Source organism: Dicentrarchus labrax, unplaced genomic scaffold, assembly GCF_905237075.1.
Source record: "Dicentrarchus labrax unplaced genomic scaffold, dlabrax2021, whole genome shotgun sequence".
Lineage (NCBI taxonomy): Eukaryota > Metazoa > Chordata > Actinopteri > Moronidae > Dicentrarchus > Dicentrarchus labrax.
In genome coordinates this window covers 19,330,191-19,343,802 of record NW_026136709.1, presented here as the reverse complement: position 1 = coordinate 19,343,802, position 13,612 = coordinate 19,330,191, and positions in this window count along the sequence as shown.

Below are 13,612 nucleotides of genomic sequence, written 5' to 3'. Positions count from 1 at the left end.
CACATTGAACAAATCAATGCTTACTGCACATGCAGAAGAAAGAGCTTGTGCGTGCCACAGTCATGGTTTGGAAAGCAAAGAGCTGTTAACAAAAAGTGTGGAGAAGTGTCTCTTGTGACTTTTGACTACAGTCTGGAGGACGTATTCCTTACTACAGTTTTAAGGTGTCTGCATTAATAGATTGCCGTCTATACATTAGCTCCCCAAAATGCTGTCACACCAGCAGGGTAAGTGAAGGCTGGCTGTGGGCTTTCTTAGAGGCATGGCTAATGTCCACAGATTGGCATCTACAGATGTCAGGGATACTGGAAGGGTCCTGTTCAGTTTCAGCAAATAAGTTTCCAGAATCAATTTATTTTCTGTCTGCCAGAGCTACGGAGTTTCCAAGAGCTCATGCTGCCCAAGCAATCCCTCCATGAGTTATAAAGACAATGTCACCACTAGTCTTGGCAGATTCTAAAAGTTCTTGTGCCAGATGCATAAAACCCTGTGTTGATTTAACACAAGGTGTATGCACAAAGACAGAAATATGCATTCTTTTCATCAGATTTATAAAGCTGTGTGTGTGCGGCTGACTCTGTTTTATAATTCTAAATCATTGCATTGGAACATTTCCACTCTAGCGGTTTGCCGTAAATAAATGAAAATACGGCCTTAATCATCTCTTTGCATATTGTGCCCGCTCCACCACTCATTATACCCATCAGTCAGAGAACAGCAAAGAAAGTAATTTCCCCAGAGCAGCTGTCATTACACACAAACACACACACACACACACACACACACACACGTACTACAGTGCCCTTAGTACTAATTCATCATATGTACCTGTAAACCATCATCACGGATCATTCATTATTAAACTTAAAATAGAGTCAGTATTGACACAGACATTACAGACTACTTCACGGTTCAGGATGAAACGAAAAGGTCATTAACAAGGAAATAAATGCTCAATGCTCAATTGTAAGAATGAAATAAATGAATCACTCATAAATAATATAAAATTATAAATGCCCTTTGGGTTGACATTTTACAGTCCCTCCAGGATTTTGCAGGCCTATTTTGGGATTGTTCTGGCCTAAAATGTCGTAGTTCACAGCAGCCTTTATGTTGTAAAAATGTGATGCATTTTTGTTTGCTTGGTTGTATGTTTCTATGCTTTTTTTTGCAATTAAACTATGGGAGAAAGTGAAAATTGCAAAAACAGTTTAGAATCTTTTTGTATTACTACTTAAAAATCAAAGGCAAATTGTTCCAGTGAGAATAAAATTGATAGTAGTTTGGTGACGTATGGCTCAACAGTTTGTACGGGGGACTGCTATGATTGGTCAAACCGATGGGAACCTACGATGAGTGGTCAAATTTGCGGGAAAGTTGCTGTGATTGGACAAATGAATTGTTGAGATTAAAACATTGCAACTTGATGGAGGGACTGATTTTACAAAACACTGTAAAGACTGCGAAAATGGCGAATAACCTAAACAGGCTATGTTTTGGTTTGTTGCAGCACTGCAGTCCTCTTCAGTTCCAGCTATCTAACTCTGTTCTGTCCCAATTGTGAACCTGTTCTCAGTTCCATAAATCTAGCTTCAGTTCGTCTCAGCAGTTTTTTAATTCTGTGCCTATTTCCCCTGACTCCAAGCCCTGTTACCATAAATCCAGTCCCTCTTCGTCAAGTCTTGCCTCCAAATCAATATCTCCGGTTCTTTAGCATCCAGGTTGTCACTCTTCCCTGCAATCCCCTCTCTAGGATGTCTTTGTGTCCCTGACTGTCCAGCAGATTTCTGCAATGTTTTTGCTACAGTCTAGGGTCGATCCACTCCAGCTGGAGACTAATCATTTTAAAATCCCTTGTGCTTGTATGGTGCTTTCAAATACCATCACCAGGATCAGGATAAGAGTCCATATGAATGACCAGTTGTGCTAGATTTCACCAGTGTTTTTAAAATAGCAGAGGCCATGAAAGTAAGCCCTGTTTGTTTCTTTTTTCTTGTCCCTTGGCTTTGAAAGAACACAAATAATAATTAACTTTTCTTGAAATAAGAACAAGAAGTTCTATTACCACATCCATTGTTGTTGTCAATCTTCTTGGTGGTGTTGTTAGACTTGAAAACCACTAAAACACAAAGCGTAGAAAACACAAACTCAAAAGTTCAATGAAGGCAACTTTAATCCCTAACCTCTATTTACACTTCGCTGGATCGTCTTGTTTGTTTTTGTCAGTCTTGTGTGTACCTGACCGACTCATCTCCTGTCTTAGAAAGACCAACTGTTTCTTTGCCTCAGGTTAAATTCTAGGTTTGTACCTCTCGATAGCTGATTCTTTCTGTGTTTCCTCTGGGTACTCACACATAAATTGTTCACACCTGCAATTGCCCTTGGCCTCTTGAACTTGAGTTGCTTGTAAATAGTTAGGATGGATCTGATCCACCGGACAAATTCTCATGGGTATCAATAAAGTGTTACTTAACTTAGTATCCACTTTAAGTGCATTGTTGAGTTTTTAGTTCTTCAAAGCCCTTTTATTCTTGTTCATCTGTTCCCAAGTGAATGTCTGCCATCTGTAATCTGCTCTTGGGTCCAATCCAGTCATTCACAGAAAATGTCAAAGTTTGAGACAGAAACAAACTAAGGCCATCGTTCATTATACTGAAATCACAAGCTTCAGTGACGCAGATCTGGGCCCGAAACCATGTCATCCTCTCATTGTTTCTTGGCTGTTTGTTGTTGTTTATGAACTGTGACTTAGAGGTCAGACAAATTGGAGACAAACAGGGCTGCAAGTCTGTTTTATGCTCCTGCCAAAGCTGACCAAACACAGTCTGGCAACCATGCCTGACTAGAGCGCTAATGAGTGTACTTGAAAGGGTCAACATCTTAGAGAAAATGAGCGAGCTGGACACAAACCACACGCACGTCCTCGTAAGTTCAATTACAAACTGAGTGATACCCAAAATCAGTCTTTGAGGTTGACGTGCCCTCTGTAGGGTGAGGTGGCTTTGTTTGAAGACACACGTCCATTTGAATTCACAGTGTTTAGATTGAAATCCAATAGTGACACGTTTTCACAATTAAAAATAACACAATCCTCTACAAAGAAACTTTTTTTTATGAGTATACGTGGTTCCAAGTGGTCATATATGTTGAAATATGGCAAAATGCACTAAAATTACGCCCCAAATCTGTCAAAGTAAAAAGGAAGATAAGCTAAACACCTCTGATGATGCTGTTGCATGTCTCACATCTGCAAACCTGGAGGGATGTGCTCCAGCCATAAGTCCTCCAATTCTATCAAGCTCAACAGGCGTATGTGTTGCGCCCTTCAGAGCACCCACTTCCTGCTCTTCCACTGGTGAAAACCTGTCATCCAGGTGTGTTTCCATCCAACTGTTAAAATAAAAAACAACCTGTGGAGTGGAAATAATCTCAAAATATCGCAAAAAACGTTTTTTACACTTGGCTGAGGTAGAAAAGTTGGTGCATCAATAAAAAGAAAACGGGATGACGTGCAATGGAAAGAGTCTGAGCTAAAAAATCATGACGTACATGAAACATGTGACTTAAACATCCATGGTAGCTTCAGCTGAAGAAAAAAAACATCTAAACAGTGTGGAGGGATACCTGTAACGCTACTTAAATTAATACATGAAACAAACATAAACGCTACATTTCCATTGTGTTTTCTACTGTGTTTGAAGTTTGACTAATGCTTCGTCTCCACTTCTTCCCACTGTACAAAAATTAAGCCCTGGATTGGAGCTAGGGTATCGAAGTCCTGCCCATACACCCTGCACACTCAGTCTCGAGCAGAGCAGCAGTGGATGTAAAACGCGCATTAATTCACAGTTCATTTTGCTGACTTTCTCAAAATTCAGTTAAAATGTGTGCTACATTAACCTGACTACTGTCTGTAATGGAAGGTTATTCCTGCTGAGGTCTGAGGACAGAGAAACAGATTGTAAAGTCCTCTGGGGAAAATGTGTGATATTGGTTTATACATAAAAATTGAAGAAGGATTTCGAAACAGAAAAGTTTGTTAGTGTGAGAGAACAGAGAAAAAAGAGGTAAGAAGAGCTATCAGACAGGAAATAGTATGAGATACGGTGTGTATATGTCCTCTGTTCTGCCACCTGCTACTCTTTAGTCAATCTTATTAGCAACAGCTTCAATCCTGTCATCTCAATTTGCCACATGTGCTGGTCTCCTTTCATTCAGCGTAGGACATAGGCATAGTGCACTGTAATTTGATTTAATTTGATCCGTTTGGATTAGATTGATTTAAAGGAAGGAAGTAATTAGATATTTACATAAATATTTACACAGAGAAAGGAAGAGACAGAGAGAGAGGAGAGGCAGGTAGAGACAGAGCGAAAAAGGCTCATCCTTGAGCTGGGTTTAAATTGATTGTGTCAAACCAAGAGGAAAATATGTCCTCCCTCAGGAGAGTTAAGAGGAGAAAAGGACAGAGGAGAGGCAGGAGGGTCGAGAAGGAGAAAGTAAAAGGGTTTTCCCGAAAACACAATGGTACTAATGGACCAACTGAAAGACACATAAAACCACACTGTGGTATGAAAGCAGGTGTACGTAATTTAATTTACTGTGAGCAATGAGGTAACACTCTGACCCTCATGGGGGGAAAATTAGAGACATGACTTCACCAGCCAGGCACCCTGACAACAATTTATCTTTTTCTCCTCTGTTTCCTATTCTCTTCTTGAGAACAGTTTTCATTTTTTACCTATTACTCCACTTATTCTCTGGATCTATCTGATGGCCAGACAGTCACTAGAAGCACATTCAGGGCTGTTTGCAAAAGTTTTGCCACCACTCTAATATTAGAAGTTTTAAATGATAAAGTCTGTGCGCGGACAACATGTTTCACATCGTTGCTCTCCTCTGGTTCAATCATCACATGATCAGTAACAGATCTGATGCTTCTTAAGTTTAAGTTTCTCAGGACAGCCAATGATCAATCATCTGTGACAAAAACATAAACATACATTTCTTCATATGTTATCTACATTATATAATATACAAAGTACAATTTATGTATATATGCATAGTAGTTAAGGCTTTAACAGCATAAGCAAAAGAGTTTTTACACATGTTTAAACGCATAAATACATTCTATTTGATCAGATTTTAAAGGGAGCCACATGAGATCTGGACTGAACTTTATTTAAACCAATGCAAAGGTTTACATGTGCATAGAGGTGAGCACTGTGTCTAAGGTTTATGATTTGTTTTTTATTTAATCAAACAGCCTAAATATTTTCTTAAATAAGAAATTAATCTTAAATGAAATGGTCTTCAAATGTATTTTTGTTATTTTATTTTTTTGAATTAACAATCATAGACAAAAAAGACACCATTCACACTAAAGATGCTACAACCAGGGAATTTTTGTCTTGATCAAAATAATAATAAAGATAATCATCAAAACAGCACATAATTTTGTTGACTGACTAAAATGGAGTGGAAACCATGCTCAAATGATAAAAACCAGCGCTGTGTTGGTTGGATTTTGCAGGGCACCCACAGTTCACTGCTCACGTTTTATTATATTTGTTGTTATCATGTTTCCTTAGATTTACAGACATATTCACATATTGCCTGCCTGTTCTGATGATGCCTGCTTTTTGACATTTTCCTGCCTCCACCCTCTAACTTTGTTTCCCTTTATCTATCTTCACATTGACCAAATAAAAACAGTTTTACTTGTTACACTTGTGTCCAGCTTTCTGAGCCGGTTTTAAGTGCTATTCTTTTTTTTTTTGGCATTGTCAGAGATTGCCTGCTTTTGTCTGTTCCTACAGTGACTTACAGATAGATGTAGGCTACTACAGTTACAAGGACTAAAAATGGCACTTGTTGACTCAAGGTGAAACCAACCAGCCTGGCTGGCACACAACTATTAATGGAAACCCTTTAGGTGTTGCAAAGGGTCAAACCTTTTACTTATGGAGCGTTGTCTCTTGACACTGCTCCCCCATTATATAAACTCTGAGTGCAGTGGTTGAAGAGAGAAATACCTTTGGGCCTGGTATTATTGATTGGCAGACAGAGCAGGTGGTGATGTTTGCCAGGTTCTGTTCTTTCCTTCAGGTGGAAAAGGAGAGTGACATTGTCTGCCTACTACACATACTCAGGGAGGTCTCAGGGCTTTATTTATCCTGGTAAGCCTTTATCTGATGCTCCTCTTTGTTTGCTTATTCACATGAGGATTCTCATCTCATTCTTCAGTAATGAGATGTGGCCTGTCGGTGTAAATCACTGGTAGAGATGAGGTCAAGTGAGAAATCTCACTTAAAGCTCTGTTTCTTACCCTTTCTGCACTCTAATCCAGGATGATGAAATGTATTAGTGTACGAATATCGAAAACTTGAACTCAGCTGAAGAAAGTCAATCTTCTTCTTAGTTACTAATCAAGTGAAAGAAATGGGGGGGGGGGATCAATGTAAGGCTGCAGCAAAACATGACTGTACAGGAGGGGTTAAGGTTAATGGAGTCTCAGAGGTTAGACCATAGGGTTGAGCTGTCTACTGAAACAAGTAAAATGTAAAAAAAGCAATTTTTATTTATTTTTTCTTTAAATTTAAATTTAAATCTAAAAATGTATACTGCAACTTTTGATTAACCCATATCAATAAAGTAACAGCTTAAAATAACCCACCCATTTAGGTTTAAGCACCACCCACTTCTGGTTTAAGTCACTCCTGATACACAATCATACACTCTCTCCCTCCAGACACGATTTCAATAAAATACTATGATTAATTTTTTGTTTTTGAGTTTTTATGTGGTTTTCCCACATAAAAACTCAATAAAACAGGCTGGAAACACATCTACTCCTTCCTTTACTAAGAAATTCTGGATCTATGAACGCCACTGCTTGTTAGGTTAACCGGTGAAAGGGCAGATACCATCAAGATTGCTAGAGTTCAATGAAAAATCTGAGAGATTCAGCCATAGCCTACATGTTTGAGCCTCAGTCAGACCCAGATCTGTTGCGATCATCGGCTGTGGCTGACACAGTGTTAGTGGTTGTGAAATATACAATAATATCTGCTTCGATGTTACAGTGTGTTCACATTGTCACATTTTTATAATAGACAGTGGAAGGAAGCTTCAGGGTCCGGTTTACATCCAAAAACTGCACACATACTTGCTGTCAAACCTTTCACTATGCCAATGCAAACTCACTCTCTGTACTCACATGTTGGCTCTGCCCTGGAGGTTTCAGATGTCTTTACTGGTATCATTAGAGATTGGCTTTCTAATTTGTTATATGCTAAATCCAGTTTGCTCAGGGTTCATCTCAATCTCATATTTTAGGAAAGTATACAGACATATCCTCCTTCTGTAGAGGAATGTGAAAACATCTCTCTAGTGACAACTGGAATAATTTCAATATTTTATTTAAATTCTGGATCGGAGCTATACAAAATGTATAGGTTTGCAGCTGCTTTGCATCCATCAGCAAGAGGTTCTATTAATATGTAAATGTGTGCATCCTATCAGGTACACAGCAGGGCAGGCTACAGTGCATCTCTACAGTGTTCTAAGTACCAGGTTTTTCCTAAAAGCAAAATAGTGAATGTTAGTCAGAAATAGTGCACCTATTGACATTGTTCAATATCAAGATGTCTTTAGAAATTCAACCTTGAATACATGCATCGCCAACTCCTGCTTATTGCACAAGGTCACACGGAGATAGAGCATGTACAGGATACATTAGATGACGTGCGAGGTTCCTTTGACCTAATTTACATGTCTTTTGACTGGAAACTAGAAAAAAAACTTGAACTGCAGCATAGGAAGGATCAAGACCAAAATTCTAATCTGCAGCTTGGTTGGGTGATCCATGAAACATAACTGGCATTAAGAGGACAAGGTCTGGTGAATATTTTGTTACTGTTGAGGCATGTTCTACCAGCAATATCCATTTTTCACTTTTTTTTCTGATCTAAAATACTGTAATTTCTCTCAACCAGAATAAATGTGGAAAGAATGACCTGGGCTTAAACTCCCTATGAGTCACCTTTGATAGCCCAAAGAGGAACAAAAGTCCCATTCATGCATGACTATATGACAGCTCCTCAAAAAAGGGGTGTGATTGGAAAAAAAAGAAGGGACTGAAAAGTATTTCCCCAGCTCATTATTAATTTCAGGGCCCGGGGCAAGAAATGCCCAGAGCCCTTATTAATTTCTGACCCTGATGTTAACCCCTACTAAAATTTAATTGGCTGTGAGATGAAGTGCCCGAAGATTCTGCTCAAAAAATTGGAAGTGGTTGGAAGTTTTTCATATCTTTCACATCACAACTTACACAACTGACTATAGCGCTGCTGAGCTGAGGAGAACTCAGCAAGTAAAGAACACTCAGTAAGTAAGAACACATTTCTTGCTGCACCTGAAAACACCTCACTGGCTCCTGATGAGCCAAATGAAGAATCACGCTTAGCTGGAACTTGATTGTTGCTTTGATGATCCAAACAACATGTATGCATTGAAGTTGATGGTGCCACTGATAGAGAGTAGATGTTGTTACAGATGAGCATATAATTAACTCCACAGATTGTCAAAGGTTCATCAGTAACTCCACCTTACTTACAGTAAGGAGCGTAGTAATAATCTTTGAGTCCCTTCACTTCACCATCTCCACTGATTTCTCTGATCTGCTGTCTGCTTGCTCCCCACTTGAGAATACTGAGTGTAAGGTTCCTACAGTTTTCCCATACCCATCCTGCTGATGCCTCACGTCTCTGCCCACTTTTGTCAAATTTTATTTTTCAGTTCAGCAGCAGCTTTATAAAAACTTAGTTCTGGGTTCTTTAACCTCTTGGTAGTGCATCCCACCACACAGCAATGTTTAGGCATTTTTCTGTTGTTCGCTAGCAGACGGAAAGTGACAATGAGGCACCTTCACTCAATACATAGTCAGTCGGACCTAAATGCACCCTGTCTCTATAGTATGAATTAATGCAGAAAAGGAAGGTGGAACAAGTGTTGATGTCTGGAAGGAGCGTCTCTTTCCCTTCCCTTTTAATCGTATACAAAGCAAAAAACAGAAAAAGACCAAAAAAATTCACATTAGACCAAAAAAATTGACATTAGTCGTAAAAATAAACTATGACGGAAGAATTAATTTTGATCATTTTGGTGGAAGCTCTTGCATCCGTGGCTATAAATCCATCATTTCTTTCAGGCACACTAGTGAAATTCAGCTTTATGGAATTGGATTAATACTTACTGTAATTGGTTATATAATATGTTAACACATAATATAATACATTTAGATTCATAACTGAAATTATTGTGATTTTTATACCTAGTTCTGATGGATCTCTGTACAACAATAAAGATAATTCTTCTTTTTAAACCATTTCAAGGATAAACTAATATATCCTTCACTGTTTGTCCTTCTTACAAGTTGTTGTACATTTCACCCAACAACACAGGACCGTAGCTCTGTCTATCTCCTCTTCTGGTCTTCTGTAATCACAGGCCAGCACTTGCCAGAGGTCAAAGTGTCATCTTGTGGACTGGAGATTGGAGACTGAACTGTGTGTGTATCTGTGTGGTGCTAGATGTGGGTAATGGTGTGGATAAATGGATACTGATGCTTTTCCCAACTCAGCCACTCACTCACGGCCAAACAAGTCCCCTGGGCGGGGCGAGAGAAACAACCTGAGAAGGACAGAAAGAAAGAAAGAAAGAAAGAAAGAAAGAGGGAGAGCACACAACTCACAAACACAAACACAACTGCCTTTCATCTACCTCTGTCAATTTCTCTCGTGTTCTTCAATGAGAATTAATCATAAAAACCTTTTGATTGAAGTATATTTAGTTCATCTTTCTGCTCTTTCCCCCTGCTACCCTTCCTTTGCTTTCCTGTTCAATCATCAATTTATTGGCCTGGCAGCAAGAAAATAATCCAAATGGAAAACCAAAAGCATTTCACTTTGATCTCTTTGATGAAAAATGTCTTTGGTCATTCTCATTTTGATGCTGGGTTGGTTTGATAAGGTCGGTGCTAGGATCCATACTCAAAGTAAGCCTTGCATTTATTTTGATTGTTGAATTTTGCATTGGTGAGCTAAATGTCAGGTCTTTTTCATATTGGAATAAACATGATGTACACGTTTGCCGATTGGTCCAATTGTCTCTTTTGCCATATACTATATCGTTTAAATATCAACCGCCTCACAGGCAGCTAACTAGGTGGCCAACGTTGTATATAATAATAATAATAATAATAATAATAATAATAATAATAATAATAATAATAATAACAACAACAACAATAATAATAATAATAATAAGAAGAAGAATAATATATTCATATGAAATCAATAACAATTGTTGTGTTTTACTTTAGAATGAGCCGTTTTTATCTACAGATGGAATGGGCCATGTTGAACTGCCATGTTTCTACAGTAGCCCAGAACGGACAAACCAAACACTGACTGTAGATAGGGCCTTTTGAATTTTTCATGAGCCACAGTAGTTTCTCATATATTCATTCCCAGGTCGTCAAATACAGACATGAGCAGTGTTCAGTTAGCTGCAATCTGCAACTTCACCACTAGATGCCATTAGATCCCCTTAGTATTCAAGTATTTTAAGATGTTTACCGACCTGTATTGGTGATAAAGGAAATGGTTGGCACACAAGATACTACACTGACTCTTTATAACAGGACAATCAGTCCAATTAAAGCAAAGATCCAACTGAGATATCAACTAAAGATGCAATTCTTTCTGACGTTACATGACAGTCAATATCTTACTGAACACAGCTTTAGGGTTAAAGAAAAAGAGAAGAAAAGGGAAAAGATTGGACACCGTCTGTCATGTTTTCCACCCTTGTCCTCTAATTGATCAAAGCGACCTTCTCGCCTTGAGAAAGGAAGTCTTGTTAATCCCGCCATTCTGCCACAACACTTGTCACTCATCTTGATGAGTTTAAGATGGCATCTTGCCTGAGGCTGAGGTGATCAGCATCCATGAAGTCGTGGCGGCAGCAGAAGCAGGAGGAGCAGATGGTGAAAATTACAACATCTGCAGTACAACGTTGAGTGCTAGATTTTAATTGGTCCTTGTCTGTAGCATATTTAGTTCTGATTATTTAGTTCTTCCTGCTGTCTGCCACTAATGTGAGTCTAACTACAACCTAACACTCTGCCTTCCATGTCACACACATTGTATACATCTTGTAGTGCCAGGGACATCAAATAAATGTTAACTCTGGATTAATTTGTTCAAAGGCACCTATAATAAAGCCTACTTATTACTACATATTATTAATGGGGGAAAAGTTGCATATTATGGCTTTGATTTGAAAATAATGAATGCTACAGTTAATCCACATAACTCTTTGTTGTCCCAGACTCTGTGAAATAAAGAAGCTCTTTTATACTGAACTTCTACCTGAGGGCTTACAATGAAAATAAGCCTGGCTCCCACATTCCTCTCTGTCTTTTCTATCTGGAAACAATAACTCCTCACTTCCTGTGCCCCTGTCGCTGGCTGTCCACCTATATGGCTCATCCCTTTCAAGCAAATACCTCCTCAGCAGCTGTAGAAACGAGCTTTAAATGTCCTCTCATTAAGGCACATATGCATATTCACTTGTTAGTTTAATTAGAACAGATGAACAGCTCAGATTACAAGATTTTACAATAGAGACTAACACTGGGGTGTCTGAAAAAAATCCTCGTCAAGGACGACCTCCTCTGCTGTCATCTTCACCTCTGTTCACTCTCCATCAGTTTTCCTCCATCAGTCGGCTGCTGTATGACTTTTATTTATATGGAATATATATATATGTATATTTATATATATATATATATGTTGCGTGTGTACCTAAATAATGAAAATTCTTTCATTTTTATTGCTTATTCTAGGACATTTTCTACCATTTTAGGGAAAAACAGTAGCCCTATAAGCACAAAGACTAAACATAGTATGATAAAAAATTGGCTGTATCTCAGAAACTACAAAGAGCTTCATTAAGTATTTGGTGTTGATGGACTCACAACATGTTGAAAATCAAAGATATGGACACATATGCAGTGTAAAAAATATATATATATATATGAACATTTAATATACATAATGTCGGTGTTTTTCTTCATTTTTCAAAAATTCCTGACTTTTCACATAGATAAAATTATTATTCATGTGATCTAAAAATGTCAGAACAAATGTTACAGCATTTTCCTCATTGTACTAAATATACCAGAGTCTCAAATGGGTTAATGGCACAGCCTTTACTGCCATTAATCAGAACAACAAATAAACTGAATAAATAGATAAAAATAGCCAAATAAAAAAACATTACCATAACGGGAGTGAAATATATCCTCAACAAACATTAAGCATCCACATATCTGCTGTAATCTGAGCAAGAATCACATAAAACACGGCAGATTTCTCAAAAAGTTGCTGCTGTTTGAATCCGTTTCACAACCTTCGGCTATCAAAATTACTTTGATGTGTTACACTACATGCTGAGGTAATAATAAGTGATCCAGGAGATCAGATTTAATGAATACACACTACTAAATGTCCTTGACCTAGATTTGCCAGTGATGAGCCTCCTGTGGCTAAAGTCACATACCCTCATCTCCATCTGTTGCTCCAGTTCCTGTATTTCGTATGTGGCAACTTCAAAAGTTGGTTTTAATCTAGTATTGGTGTTGTAAGAAGTTGACATTTAATCAAGTTTTGTTTTGTTTTTGTTTGAGGCCTGAGGCTACTAGAAGAATATAAAGCAAACATTAAACCCTCTTCCAAGCAGGAGCTGATCTAGTGAAATATTCATGGGGTGGCAAGAGGTTGGCATGGAGATTTAAAGTGGTGGCAGAAATATATGCTGATTTAATTGCAAACAACCACATCAATATATGCTTGGGAAAGAAAAATGCAGGTATTTAACAAAAAAACATATCATTACTGTAACACAGCAGTAAAGCATCGACTAGGAATATCTAAAAAGGTGACTTTTAGAATGTTTTTCATTTCTTATTGAACTTATTTGAACTTATTCACTGATAAAATGTGGCCATAACAGATAATTACATTTTAACATGGTATTTTTGAAACAAATCTAAAATAATGTATTACATTTCACAGCATTGCTACCCCCGCGACCCTATCCCGGATAAGCGGATGCAGATGAGATGAGATGGCACCACACTGGGGTGGTAAAGAACTTTTTAGGGGTGACAAATGCCACCTAGATCTGCCTAGATCTGCCCCTGCTTCCAAGAAGTAAATCTAATTCTTATATAAAAGTATATACACTTACTACGGTGTATGACTTAGAAAATTGACTATCAAGGAGGAAAGTTATGTTTAATATTGCAGAATTGCAGTAATGAATTGTTGCATACAATCCAAAATATAAATATATTCCAGGAGTGTCGTTCCCAGTAATAGAACTCCTGCTCCATTGATTTTCTGGATTTAGGGGAAAAGGGGAATAACTAGGGGAAATGCACAGATATAGTGTAGAGAAGCACTTTTGTATTATCATCATGTAAACTGTGTGGACCTCAGAAAGAATCCAGAACCTAATGAAGATCTTAATAAACAAATAAACA